This window comes from Calidris pugnax, unplaced genomic scaffold, assembly GCF_001431845.1.
Source record: "Calidris pugnax isolate Ruff unplaced genomic scaffold, ASM143184v1 scaffold70, whole genome shotgun sequence".
Classification (NCBI taxonomy): domain Eukaryota; kingdom Metazoa; phylum Chordata; class Aves; order Charadriiformes; family Scolopacidae; genus Calidris; species Calidris pugnax.
Window position 1 is genome coordinate 6018688 of NW_015090862.1, and position 4843 is coordinate 6023530.

The 4843-nt window shown below is 47.1% G+C and overlaps 1 long non-coding RNA gene across 2 annotated transcripts; it reads right to left on the bottom strand.

Moving 5' to 3' along the window:
* Positions 1-1548: 1548 nt before the first annotated feature.
* LOC106889509 lies at positions 1549-4781 on the bottom strand. Of its 2 annotated transcripts, none has more exons than XR_001412345.1 (2): positions 4389-4781; positions 1549-1887 (listed from the first exon to the last, which is right to left on the bottom strand). It is a non-coding gene; the product is annotated as an uncharacterized LOC106889509 (long non-coding RNA). The 2 variants fall into 2 exon arrangements; XR_001412346.1 differs by lacking the exon at positions 4389-4781 and adding an exon at positions 1994-3429.
* Between the last annotated feature and the right edge of the window lie 62 nt (positions 4782-4843).

Consider the following 4843-nt stretch of genomic DNA (forward strand, 5'->3'; position numbering starts at 1 on the left):
AGCCGCCCGGGCGGCCGGGTTCGGCGACGACTGGGGACGCCCCCCTGGCCCGCTTAGGGACACCGCAACAGGCACCCGCCGACACACGAACGTCACGGGAAGGGAGCCCTCCCCGCCGCTCCCCGGCTCGTCCCGGCCCCCAGCAATGCGCGGGCCCCAAAAGGCATTTTCACGCCCACTGAATCCAGATACCCCAAAATACGCCTAAATGCGATTAATAGGTCAATATACGATTTTACTTCGCAGAATAAAAATGCATATCGGTTACATCAAGCTTTAAACATTCAGCAGCAGCTCCCTCTGAGATACATACAATTAAAACGGTAACACGCCAAGGCACAGCGGTGGGTACGTTAAGGCCAGAGCCCCCTCCCCCTGAACTCTGCGGTTCCCGACAGGGGCGATGCTAAGGGCGAGCCAGCCCCGCACTCTCCGTGCGGGAACGGGAGCCAGCGAGAGCCCGGGCCCCGCCACCGCTGCAGGCAAACGGCAGCTCCGCGCTCCGTCCCCTTCCCGCGGGGCAGCACCGCCGGCCCGGCCCGCCGGGAAGTTCGTTCCATGTTCGGAAGCACGGGCAGGGCCCGGCGGGGGAGCGCGGTGCCCGGTGCTCGGTGGCACACACCTCTCCCGAGCCTATCGAGCCCCCAGGTGGCACCTACTCGCCACCACCTGGCTCTCGGCCTGCTCCTGCTCTGACCCCAGCCACGGGGGCGGCCCGCCTTTCTCCCTAAAAGTGAGAATTGAACAATTGTAATCCCTGCAGTTACTGGTGTGTTACTGTTTTGGAGCAGGGGGACTTAAAAAACACAAGGACAATGACAAAGGGTACTGGGAGTCCCGGAGCAGCTAAGGCCCTGCGGGGAGACAGAAGGGCAGGCTCCTTGGGGAGCGTTCACCCCTCATGGGCTGCTGCCTGGCAGTGCCCCAGCTTTGGGAGGCAGCAGGCTGTGCAGAGGGCTCTCCAGCCCCACGCCCGTCCCTTCCAACCCAACTCTTCCCACCCCCACATCCCGACCGTGACATCTTCCGGAGGAAGGGGAGGGTGAGAACAAACTTACCACCCCCGGGGCAGAGACAAACTGGAGATTCTGTGACCTTAAAACATTCTCCTCGGGTTTTTTCCCGTATATGCTGTGTACTGGATCATCATCTGGCCTTGTGATTCTATGAATATTCATATATTCGCCACTTAGAAATGCAGGAAGCAATTTGTATTAAAATATCAACACAATGACTTCCATTCTCTGTGCCCCTGAGGGACATAAATATGTACTTTTTCCCTTTGATGTATAAATAATACTTCACTTTAGAGGAAAGCACCTAGTGACAGAGATCATTATACATTTCATGAGGAACGGCCTTTAACTTAATGTTTAGGTTACAGGGCACATCCCCTATCTACATACTGTGAAAATACTGTTTCTCTTGAAGCGTTACTTTTTAACAAGTTTTGGTACTCTACCAGTTAGTGCAGCTGGAACACTGATAAACATGGATTACAAAACTGATGAAAACTAAAGAAGGTGGAAGCAGTGATGCTAACAATTATTTGTACTGACAGGTAATTTTATTAAAATTAAAACTTAATTTCAAATACAATACTTTTTGTTTGCCTTTCAACCTAAAGTTTAAAGGTTCACATTCACAGGCTTTTATTTGAGCTTTGAGTGGATGATGATAGATCCAGATAATCCATGACATAGGGTTTAAAGATACACAAAATACCGTAAAATATTCCATTTGGTCCACAATGGTATGTCACTTCCTCATGCAGAAGCTGGCAGTGAGCACGCTCATTACCAAAAGTCACATCACAGCAGCCATTTCTCTGCATGACATCTTTGTGGGGTGACTGTCCTCTTTGAAAAAAACTTCATTTCCAGGCACCTGTAGAAAAATGACCAGAATATTAATGAAGTTCCCAGGAATTATGCCAGACAATTTAGCGAGTACCCAATGCCTCAGGGAAGGTGTGCTTTGGCCCAAGACATACCGCGGAGTCTGACCTCAAGGAGATTGCTCTGGGGAGCCAAAATTGCAACGAGTTGGACAGTTCAGGAATTTCAAAAGAAACTCATGCAGGTAGCTGGATTAAAACTATTGTGAAAGAGGTCAGTAACTTTGACATCCTCTATTACAATAAAATTCTAAAAAGAAATTTAACCTAATGTTTCCTGAGTACATCATCCACCACATTGGTCAGATTTGGAATCTTTAACCTCTCTTCAGTTAACACCAGTCGGAACACGTACACTCAAAACACCCAGGCACAACATTTTACGTCCATGAAACATTGTCTTTCATCTATTCTCAGAATCTCCACCCCCTTTCTGAAGCAGCGAATTGCTTAGAATCCTTTCGTCTCTGCCACTCCCTAGAAATTGTTCCTGTTCGATGCAAAGATAGGAGTTTAAAAAAAAAAAAAAAAAAGCATTGCATATCCTTATCCTGTCAGTCATACACAGAAAATGAAACAGAAAACAATGTGGTCAACAGTAAAAAAAAGAAAACACCACCAAAAACCCCAAAACAAACAAACTCTCTGTTTTTAACAACTCAGAGATCTTTATGAGAAAATATGACTCAGTAAGACTTTATAAACATTTTAAAACATTTGAATAAATAGGTATCTGAAACCTGGTTCAGACAATTACAACAGTTCTCCATTTGCAACAAAGAAAATACTTGCAAGCTCATTCCTGTTTCAATCCCTAGTTACAGTTCTTCCTTACAAGTGTGTAAATGCAGCAAACACACTACACAAATCACACAAAAATGAAAAGCTTCCAGCTACGCTGTGACACAACAGTACCCTCCTTGTACGTTACATAGAAGGCTGAAACGCTACCTTCTTCTGCAACTGTTACACTCTTTTCTCTATCACTTCTTTGAAAATAAAAGGTCTTCACTATCTAGGGAGCAACTCATCAGATAGCACAGAAACATAGGACCAACCACAAATCCCAATCATTTTGCTAGTGATTTCATGAGCAAGGACTCCAGCATTCAGTGCTGAACTCCTGAAGATGCTTTCCCATCATATTACCACTGGTGAAATTTCTATCTAGAGAAATGAATTTATTCATCTTGTGGAGATATACACTTTCCTTAGAGAAGTCCTAGGTCTGTTGTGGAGTAGTGCACGTAAAAGGCAGGTAAACCCCTGCAGACAAAGTCAGCAGTGAACTCCAGACTCTGACAGAGCATACAACACAACTGTAAATCTTTACGGTAACAGCCCTGACAGCTGATCTACCAACATCAATATGGTCAGCTACCAACCACAGCAATCAGGGAATTGCTAGTTGCCAGATGGCGATGGCAACATTCTTCCGCATGCTTCAACATGACCATGAAAATGAAGAATTACATACAGGACATAAAGAAATTAAGAGGAATATAGAAACCAAATCACTTGAGCACAAACCCCTGAAAATAATCACACTCATACGCTGTTGCCACAGCCTTCATGGATTGCTTTCCACCCACTCCTTCAAGGAAAAATACTTGATACAGCAGGCAGCTGTTGTGCATTCAGGGATGTGAGAAAATGTATTCCATATTACTATTTAATGTATCATGCCTGTGTGGATAAAATCATTAAGCTTGCATGGCTCCTTTTGGTTTATTCATTCTTAAATTTACACCCACTGAATTAATTCACCACTACCACCCAAACCACGCGAGCTCCTCGGGTGTTCCATTCACAGCATTTGACCCAGGCTGGAGTCTTCGCCGGAACGGTTCCTTTAAATCAACATGTATGTGCTCAGCCTGCATCCACAGCCAGCAATTTATCCATGATAAATGCCATTGCTCAGCAAATCCATAGCCCTGGAGAGAAGTCAGCAAACCTCCTTTCCTTCTCCAGCCTTTTTTCTTTTTTTTTTTCCCCACAACAAATTCCTACCCTCACCTAAGCCACTGAATCCTTTGTACTGCTTCCAGTACACTTCCCAGTACAGACAGCAACGCTCATTTGCAGTCAGCAATAAGGAGAATGCAACCTTATTTCCTGCAACTAACATGGACAGGGCAATTTCATTTTCTCATTGACTTGTTCCTGGGGTCTGTACCTGGAACCTGACCCAGACCAATAAAAATTAATTACAATATTTTTGTTGTCATCCCTGAAACTTTTGGATTAAGCTCCTGGGAAAAGCACTGTGTTCTTCCTACAGCTCTTCCTTCCAGACCAGACTTTAGAAGAGTATCCCACAAGTGAGCTTACAGCTATGTTCCTATGGCCGAGCCTCATGATTGCGCAGTGCTCGCTGTTATCAGTACAGCCCATCTTCCAGATAACTGAATTTGCTGCCTCACTCACTGCCTGCTATATTTACCTCCCGGTAATTAAAATTATATAACATATACATTACGTAACATACCCTACAAGAGGGAAGCTTTAGAAGGTTAGCGGGAGGCTGCCACGGTGAAAGCCCTGGCCCAGCAGCGCTGCTTACGAGGGGAGCAGCGGGAGCCCGCAGGCTGCCTCCGGGGAGTCAAACCCTGCTCCGGGGAGCACCGGCGGCCACACCGAATTGGTTACCGCTGCGGACGAAGTGTTGGCCGACAACTACTTTTGGCTGAGCGGGAAATAGCGTAACGCTTTAGCTCGCCCTACGGGCCGATCTTCACGGGAGATATTTTTACAAAAGTAGAAAGCAGAAGGGGGGTGGGGAGGGGAAGAGGAGTAAAGACAAAAAATCAAAAACGATTAAGCGGGAGAAATCGCGGCCTCCCCCGTCCCCGCTGCCGGTACCGGGGCCTGGCCCTGCACAGCGCGGCCTCCCCCGGCCGTGACCGCGGCAGCGCCGCCCGGCAGGCAGGCAGGCGGGCGGGG